At 39.7% G+C, this 10,179-nt stretch overlaps 1 long non-coding RNA gene across 1 annotated transcript; it reads left to right on the forward strand.

The window, feature by feature from the left end:
• Positions 1–884: 884 nt before the first annotated feature.
• Positions 885–5,042, forward strand: LOC311269686. The gene is made up of 3 exons (XR_014624131.1): positions 885–1,468; positions 1,992–2,091; positions 4,848–5,042. It is a non-coding gene; the product is annotated as an uncharacterized lncRNA (long non-coding RNA).
• Positions 5,043–10,179: the final 5,137 nt, after the last annotated feature.

The raw sequence follows: 10,179 nt of genomic DNA on the forward strand, positions 1-10,179 counted from the left end.
GACATGGTTACGCAGCACCATGACCCAGAAAAGACTCACCAACCTTTCGCTGATGCATGTCCACACAGACATTCTGAACTCAATGGACATTCGTCCCCTCATGAGAGACTTTACTGTATCTCCATGACCCCAGAGCGCACCTCGACATTTGGACACCTGTAACCAGGGCACCCTGCCTGCAGTAAGAGCATGGTGCCGCAGCGCACTTTCATATCTATTCATGCAGTTTAATGTCACACTATAGTATTTTTGTAAGGTGGTGGGGATGGAGATGGAGAGTGTTATTTTGATCGTGTGTTCTGTGCGTAATTGATGTGGAGAGCTGTTCAATAACGTGCTTAAATAGTCAGAGATTATTTCCTTGTGGTGTGAGTAAAAGGATTTTGGAGCTAATAGAGTCACATGTGACATAAACGTAGATGGTGCGGTGACTCAGGTTCATGTCAGCTGACCACATTAATAGCGCATATATTCATCTGAGAACTGATGATGTCTGTGTGTTACAGACCGTGGCTGTGTGCACTGAAGTGTATTTGACAATAAAGAAGTGAATCTCAATCTATTTATTTATTTTTAAAATGTATTTTAAATAGGCCTATAGGCTCATAGGTTTTTTGTCCAAAAAAAACAAACAAACAATTTTTTCACAGCACCCCCAGTTCAAAATTACTTCCAGTGGCCCTGACGCCTGATGTAACTGGCTCCCTGCCTGCCGGGTACAAACCCTGACTGAAGGGGAGGTTATTTTTAGGACCCAAATGCAGAGCTCAGAGACAGGAAGTTAGTTAGTAAAGGATTTATTGTACAAACAGTGCTCTCCGGAGGGTAATGTGGAGGAGATACCAGGTTTGCAGGCAGGCAGGCAGGGTTGACTCGAGCCGATGTGGAGGAACTCAGGAGAGCAGGCGAGCAGGAAGCAGAGTAGAAAGGCGCTGGAGGTTTCTGCAGACAAGCCTACAAGGATAAAAGCATTTAGCACAAAAGCTATCACAGAAACAAGAAATACTTAGGACTATCTAGAAACAATAATGAGCGGTACAACGTAGTCACCTTATGGGACGTAATCATCTGGCGCCAATGTGGTGGAGAGACCAGGCAGATAAAGCTGGAGGGTCATGAGTTTATCAGATGCAGACCTGTGCGCCACTCTGCTGCTGCTGATGTAGGCCGGAGTCTACGCAGGGCACTGCTGGGGCTGTGGTGGAGTGAGCTCATGGTTTACGGACAAGAATGGCAGAGAAAGTACAGACACACTGTTCATTAGCAGCTGTACCTACAGCAGCTTGCACTGCCCAACAGAGCAAGACAAGGAAGACCAAACTGGAGAAGGCTACATACAAAAAGAAGTTGGATAGCTCAAGAGGTGAAACGAGAGGCAACATTGGAGTGGCTGTTCAACAATGGCACCAACTGATGGAGTTGAAGGCCTGAAAACGGACGCCGTGGTAGCTGTGTCTCTGTTGGACAGGTAATGAGCTGGTTTGTTTTGTTGGGGGAGTGTATTATTACTCTGCATTATGTAGTCAACGTAGCCAACGTTAGCTCCTTATGTTGCTGTCGTATGTATTAGCCCAACAATAACATTGTTAGCATTGTTAGTTTTTAGTTAACGTTAGCTAGCTAGCTATGATAGACTACTGCCGTATTAAACATATTTACATGTAAGGTTACCATTTACTTGCACAGTACGTTTACAGTACGTTTTCACGTACTGTGGATCTAATCCATATAGCAGTTTCCACACATGCACTGCTACCCTGGGCTGTATGGACATTAGCCAGATGAGCTGTATGTGAGAGGTCGACTAATTCTTGAGTGCTACACATGTAAAAGGCCAAGTCCACTGTTCAGAGGTCCTGGGAAGATTACATATCTGTGAATATAGTTTGCATTGTATTTGTGAGCAGATGTTGTTAGATGGTATTTATATGACGTTCATTCATATAGACTTTTACAAATGTGCTGATGTTGCCTATTTCTGTGTCCTATAGTTATGAGAGGGACGCATCAACTTCCAGTCTTGAAGCGTCAGTTCACAGCAGAACCATACCCTAATGTTTCCACTATTTCTGCAGAGTCTCTCTCAGACAGGTGAGTGTAACTTGATGCTGATAGCAACATGGATCAGACCACTGTTATTCATGTAATATGTGTCTTTGATGGATACATTTCATAGATACATTTGTCCTTCTTTCATATCAAGTTGGTTTGCTTTGCACCATTTTAAAAGTCAAACTTAATGCTTTTTAAGACCTTTTTAAGACCTCAACAAATATAATTTAAGACCCAAAAATGTCATAACAATTTCTTTGGTAGAAAATGCTCAATTTATTTTATTGTAAACACAATCAAAGCTCACAGCTGGCATATTCATTTTTTTCAATTTTGTTCCATTGTGTTGCATTACGTTAAACAACACACTGCATTGCATGGAGGAACCATACAGAATAAAATAATAACACTTAAAGCAGTCTCCATTGTAAATACACTTAATAATTAAAGTCCTCAAAAGAGCCTGTCCCAAGCCAAAAGGTTGAAAAATAATGTACATAACTGTTTGCTAAACAACACAAATGTTATCACATGACTCTTAACGAGAGAAACCAATGAACAGAGAGGTCCATTGTTTTGTAACATCCCAAATTCTCCTCAAGACATGTGGCGTAGCTTTACTGCCCTCTTCTCAATTTCACGGTCTAGGTCCATCAACTCCCCTCTCTTACAGATACAAAATCATTCTGTGTGTGTGTGTGTGTGTGTGTGGCTTATACATTTCATGGTACATTTTGCAAATTAGACTTATTATTTTCTATAGGTTTACTAACTGGTAAAATCATGCATTCTGTGCTGAAATACAACATATCTAATCTGTATTTACAACATAGCTTGATTCTGCATCTCTATTTACAGCTCATTAGCCCTTACGTGAATGTTTACTGTTGCTATGGCAACAAGTGACAGCCGACGTTAACAGCTGTTAGCTAGATTTGCCCAACCGTCCGAACAACAGCAACCCATAAAATCACAAATTGGCATATTTAGACAAAATCAACTGCAACTGCCAACAGTTACATCGCTTAAACTCTGAGCTAATGTGTTGTTACCTGATAGATTGTCAAAGTGAACATAGACTGTGACCTGAACAGAATAATAGTATGCGATTTCAAACACAATCGTAACGTTACTTACACTGAAATGACCCAACATGTCCTCGGCTCTGGAGTGACCCATGAACTCCGACCCATAGTAGCAGGAGATTACAATGCTGTGTGCCCGTCTCATCATCAGTAGTCCAGAACCGCAAATGAAGGTCCATTTGTTTGCTCTTTGTCGTTTTATTCATGCTTCGTCAAACATGATAACGTATGGCTTCTCACTAACGCTGCGCGATAGCTCCTTCTCGATGAATGAAGCGATGCCATATTTGGCGACATATGCCCTTTTATTTTCACCACAGGTGAATGACTTTGCAAGCTGGGAATCGGGGAACATGGCAGCAGAGACGCCATTTATGTCCTTGTTAGATTTAAATGAATTGTGCCTCATCACAGTATGGAGAACCCACAGTACCTCTGCCTTTTGGGTCTCTGGTGGTGAAATGAAGCTTTTCATAGCCAACTGAGAGGTGGCGTCTGAATTTGTAACATTAGGTCGTGCTGCAAACAATGCAGGGATTAGCCTGGCCCCGCTATGGCTAGCTGCGGCCATGTACTGCTGGTGCTTTCCTCCTTTCATATGCGACTCGACGGCTTTGAGCCCCATGGTCCCTAACGAAAATGTCTTTTTGCAGAATTTGCACATTGCCTCATTGTTGTTGTCAGCCGGTGCCAACCACCTCCTAAATACATCCTCTTGCATCCATTTGTCGTTAAATTTGCACGTCCCCATCTTTGCATGTTTTACCACTCACCTTGACAACCGCGTAATGGCGACACGCCGCCCGACGCTGACGTACTGCAAAACGGCAGAGTTAATCGCGGAGTCTCATTTACTACGCGGTCTTTGTACTAAGTTAATCAAACAAATACACACTATTAGATGTTTTACGGTGGGCCACTGTGCTTTCCCATCGCCATTAAATGCACTGTCTGGAAATTTAATACCTACATCAAATTTACGGTAAATTTAATACAATTTAAGACCTTAATTACCCGGATTTTAATTTAATACAATTTAAGACCTTTTAAGGACCCTCGGGAACGCTGGTGCATGAATGTGCTCCTTAGCAGGGACACAATAAAAAAAGAAATGGCATCATCTCATTAGCTGCACCAGGAAAATGCTTCAGGTACTGCTCCTAACAGTCACATGTTAGCCTACTGCTTGAGACTATTGCATATTAGCAAGACATTTTTTAACAAAATAGTCTTTTGTTTCAATTCATGATGTGACTGTCAGCTGACCACAATAGAATGTGGGAAACACTGACCATAACACTGACCACTGCACAAAATGCCCATACCACTCAAATAATCGCTTGCTACCTATCACATAAGTTTCCCATCACCCACCTAACCCCAGACTTCTATTATTATTATTATAATTTTTTTAGTCCTGTGTTGTCTTTGAGAGAATAAATAAAATGTTTATGCCCCATAAACACATTCAGATGTAACTTTATGTCCCGTCAACATATTGAAATGTACATTTATGTCCTGTAAATACATTTAGTTCTCCATCCTTATCCAGTTTTCTGTAATTATTATAATTTTTAGCAAAGATAATGACTTTTCAGTCACAGGAGTTGAGGAGTTGGACAAGTAATGTTGTAAAGAAATTTGATATTTCAGGGTCCTTGAAAAGCTGTATTTACTGTCAGATAAGTAATTGTGCTATTCTTTCTACAGGACAATCACTGCTGAAACAGTAGAAGATAACCACAGCACCAACATCAGCAGCCTCATCTGTTGGCCAACACTGATCTGTGTTTATAATTAGTCAAGAAACCTGTGGATGTCCTTCCTGTATATAGTTGTTTATGCTAATTGTACTGTATATTGTCTAAATGATAAAAGGTATACTATTTTTGTAGTCTTATTTATTTACATGTGCTCTAAAAGATTCAATAAACAAAAGTCTTTCCTAATTCAGTTGTTATTATTAGTTCATCACGTAAAGTGAAAGAACTGTAATGGGATGGTTGTTTATGCTGGAAGTGTAAAGAAAAGGCATTTATCATTTTCAAGACTTTCAAACAAGTTAGAGATAATGCACAACAAGGACTAAATACAGAACCGCAAATAAATAGGTGTCAGGCAGAGTTCCAGTACTTGATGTGATTACTCCAAACGTAGTCCTTGAATTCTGGCCTGTAAAGCAACAGATGAGCAACTTGATTAGATATTTTAATGGAACAGAGCTCGACTGTCCTCAGCATACTGTGAACATATACAGTTTTAAATGTCAATACTTTAGACATTCCTGGACAAAACTGTACAGATGTCCCAGTTTATATAACATTGTTTTGAAGTACCAGCCCTTTATCTTTCTTAACATTTTTCTACTTACTGTGTTTATTGTTATGCACCAAAACACAAATTCAAATGGAGGAAAACTGCTTGGCAAAAAATGTGATTCTGATTAGGGCACTTGTGTGTCCAAGTTACATGCCTGGTCAATATACTGTACAAACACAAATAGTTGTAGGTGGTGTTTATCAGGAAAAAAAGCACCAGTAATGTTCTACTTTAGATGCTGACCTGCTCATGTGCAATCCTTTGAGCTTGAAGATCTTCTACTCGACGTGTGAACATCTGCTCCTTGACCTGTCGCCCTCCCACGTCCACGTCCACGTCCAAGGCCTCTGCCTCCACTCGGACACTGCTGGTTGCCCTCCTGTCCTCCTCTGACAGGATGATATGCTTGTGCTTGTGTCATTAGAGTCAACTATGCTCTCATCGTGGAAGATCTAACATGCAAAACATCATATCATCATGAGTCCAATACAATATTCACGTTCGGCTGTGAATCACTAAGGGAAACAATTTGACCCAATTTGAATGATAGGTTACATATATGAGTAATGGGGTCGACTATTTCTATAATAACTTTTTTAATTAAGGCCATATCTATGCCATTCTCATCAGTAGATGTTTTATTTTTTAAATTCTTAACTATATCTATTATTTCTATTCTAGTTACTTCATGTAAGAAAATTGTGAATGGGTTCCTATCAATTATGTGTTTTACAGTAGCTCCCCCCAGTGGAGGTTTTATTTTCTCCACCAAATCCGACCCCACACTGACAAAAAATGTATTGAAGCCCTCCACTACATCATCCATGTTGGTTATGTCCTTTTCCTTTTCAGTGAAGTGTTTTGGATAGCTTAGTTTGTTGGTTGATTTTCCAATAATTTTATTAATTATGTTCCATGTACCTTTGCTATCGTTCTTGTTATTTTCCAATAAATTGTTATAATACTCTTTCTTACATTTTCTGATAATATCAATTAATTTATTCTTATATCGTTTATATTTAATTTCTTTCTCACTTGTTCTATGCTTTACAAAGTCTCTATATAAAGTGTTCTTTTTTTTTGCATGCATTCAGTATTCCTTTTGAGATCCAAGGCTTGTGTGGAGTCTTTGATTTTTTATCCAACCTACCTTGTTGCAAAACCGGGCAGCTCTTTTTTTTTTGTGATCAATTATTTTTATTTTCAGAAGAGAAGGGTATGACACAATTCAAAACAGAATATAACAAGAATTCCACTTCCCTCAGCCCACAAAACCGGGCAGCTCTTATTGAATAATTCCAAGAATTTATTTAAGAAACCACCATAGGCTACGTCCACGTCAGCGGCTTCATACACATCCCTCCATTTTTCTATTGCCAGTTCATATTTAAATGCGTCTATTGCGTCATCTGTGCGTAATCTCCTACTGTTTATAGGTCTAGTCATTGTATCCCTCTTCTCCTGGTCTTCACAATCAAACATTACAAAAACTGGTAAATGGTCCGTTATGTCATTCATTAATAAACCACTGAATATATTATTATATATGTTGTTAGTAAAAATATTATCTAATAGTAGCAGAGTGGGAAGTGATTCTGCTTGGCTTGTTAATGACAGAATATAGGCCCATGCTGTACATTGCCTCGGTAAATTCATCTATCATGAGTTGCTTGTTAGGATTTAACAGATTAATATTAAAATCGCTACAAATGAAAGCAACCTTCTGTTCGGTTTTTATCAGTAAGTCCTCCATTGTGTCCCTGAAAGTAACAATATTTGAGCTGGGTGCCCTATAAACGCAGCTAACCAAAATATTCTTCTGTCTTTCCATGAATATCTCCACTGTAATGCATTCGCATAAACCCTCAATAGCAGTTGTCATTTCTTCCACCATCTTAAATTTTAAATGTTTCTGAATATATAGAGCTGTCCCACCCCCCCCCCCCCCCCCCCCTTTGTTTGTTCTATTCATATATATAAAGTCATATCCATCTAACTGAATATCCTTAATCCAAGATTCCGAAATGGCTATCACAGAAAAAGGTGTGGTGAACTGGCTTAGATAATCTTTAATATGTTCAAAATTTGCGTATTAACTTCTACCTCTGAAGTGAATGATTGAGAATCGATTAGTCCCATCTTGAATTCATTCATCATTGACTTGTTCATCTGTATAGTATTCACAATTGATTTTAATGTTATTGAAACAATTACTTTCAGGGTCTATGTCTTGTTCAAAATCATGCATATTTAAATGAAGTGAATGACCCAGCACACAGCATCAAAATACTAGAAGGATAAAATGATCCAGCACACACCATCAAGATGAGCACATAGCACACAGCATCAAAGTAATGGGGAGATAGTGTAGTCCAGCACACACCATCAAGATAATAATCAGAGTCATACCAATAATTAATCGCTTCACTTATTGGCCCACAGTTCACAGAGCTATGCGAGGAGGTACAAATGTCCATTGGTTGGTCAGTCCGTAGCCACACCCGTTGTGAGCACACAATTCGCACATCCCCAGCGAGATGTTTGTGCACCCTCAGTCTTTCCGACACCCCTACACCATTTCCATTCCATGCACTCACATGCACCCAAGCACAATTACGCAATAGCTCCCAAACACACCGCAACAATTCACGCACAGTCTCCAGTACCCATACACAGTTAAGCATCCACTCACACACACACATCCACACGTTCATGCGCATCCATACACAATTACACAATCGCTCCCCCACACACACCCTCGCACCACCATTCACACCAGTCAAAGAGTCAAAGGCTATTGTTGCCAAAATGAAAAAAATATTTAGTTCCAGAAAAAAGTCAGAGATCTGTAGAAAATATGATGTCAAAAGGGAAAAAATATTTAGTCCCAGAAAAAAAAAACAACTCCGTAAAAAAATATGATAAACCAAAAATATTTCAGTCATCTTCATCTGTATGGGTCAAGTTGCTCGAGCTCCTTTATCATCATCACTTTCTCAGCTTCAGGCGAGGGACCATTCAACCAAATAAGAACTTTACAGTCTCTGGTCCATGTTGCCTTGATTTTGCCATTTTTCTTTAGCAGACGCGTTTCTCTGGCTATCTCAGCGTTTTTTGCTGTGAGATGTTCGTTCATGTAGACAGATGTTCCCTTGAGCTTTCTCCCTTGCATCAGTAGTTCAGTTTTGTGCTTGCGATTTACAAACTGAATGATGATCGAGGGTTTGGCTTTACGGTCTTTTCGTGGAAGAGAGTGACAAGCCGCAATGTTGTTTTTATCCAAGAAGATATTTTTACTTCTCATAAAATTGACTACTTGCGTTTCCAGCGACTCTTGCTCTTTTAAACGCAATCCCTCTTCACCTCCTGCCCCGGAGAGCGCTGCCGCCGCATACGTCCTCAGTTTAATATCCATCCCGCTGATAATCACATCTTCCTTTCGGGTGAAAAGCTCCAGGTCTTGGACTCTTTTTTCTAGCTTTTCAAGATTCTCCACTTTTCCTTCTAGTTCGGTGATTTTCTTTTCTTTTTCTTCAAGCTTCACCTTGAGTTTGTTTACTTCCGTCATGAGGCTCACCAGCTCTGTTTGTTTGATTAAACCTTATTGACCAACCAGTTTCATCTATGTAGCTTAAGTCTAGCCTTCTCAATTGCCCTAGACAGGACCTCAATATTGCTTGCTATAGCCCCATTCGATCGAGCAATAGAGCATTCTAGAGAAATAATGTCATACAATAGGGCAGTCCATTGAGAGATATTGAGTGTGTGTGGCGGTTTCCACCTCTGTGTTAGCATTTTTTTTGCTGCTGTCAGGCCTAAAAACAGTAGTCTTCTCTGAGTGAACTCAAGCAGTAATTGAGAGTCATCATTTAGCAGCAGAACAATTGGGTTACACGGGATACTGACCCCAAATATATCTCCCATCAGGGATGTTACTTGAGACCAAAAAAGCTCCACATCAGGACATTGCCACATCATATGAAAATAGGTTCCTATTTGTCTACGATTACACAAGGGGCAGATGGGATGTTTCCCCATACTCTCTTCCAGTCAATAACTTGGTTATATTCCTTCAAGTCAACATTCCATACTTTGGTCACCCCCAGTGTATGACTTTTAGCTTCTTGCATTTTTTGGTATAGAGTGGATACCAGACCTCTGGATTTAGATTTCATGCCTAAAAGCTTAAGAAGGGGATGTTCAGGAAGAGAAATATTACATGGAACTCCATGAGCTAAGATAGCATTTCTCAGTTGTAAATAAAAGTAAAAAGATGATCTGGGTAAATTATATGTGCTCTTAAGATCCTCATATGACCTTAGTCCTCTGCCATCTATAACATGAGATAGAATGCGGATACCAGAATTAGACCATGGAGTATAAATAATTGGTTTCCTCTCCAAGCATAGTAAATTATTTCAAAAGATTGGTGTCTGAGTGTGCCACTGCATCTCCCAGCCACCTAATTTCTCCACTTGATGCCAGATTTGTATAGAGTGGGCAATTATAGGGCCAAATTTTGATTGGCAGTATCAGGAGGGTAAACCACAAAAAATTAAGTCTTCCAATTTGTAAGGAAAAACAATACCACGTTCCATCTGGAGCCACGAATGGTGCGAGTCTTGAGAAAACCAGTTTCTTAGAGGGCGGAGCATATATGACAAATAATATAAATTAAAATTTGGCAACCAAATCCCCCTAACTGTTTGCCTTGTTGAAGTAT

The sequence above is a fragment of the Pagrus pagrus genome (assembly GCF_965226575.1).
Source record: "Pagrus pagrus genome assembly, chromosome: 14".
Classification (NCBI taxonomy): domain Eukaryota; kingdom Metazoa; phylum Chordata; class Actinopteri; order Spariformes; family Sparidae; genus Pagrus; species Pagrus pagrus.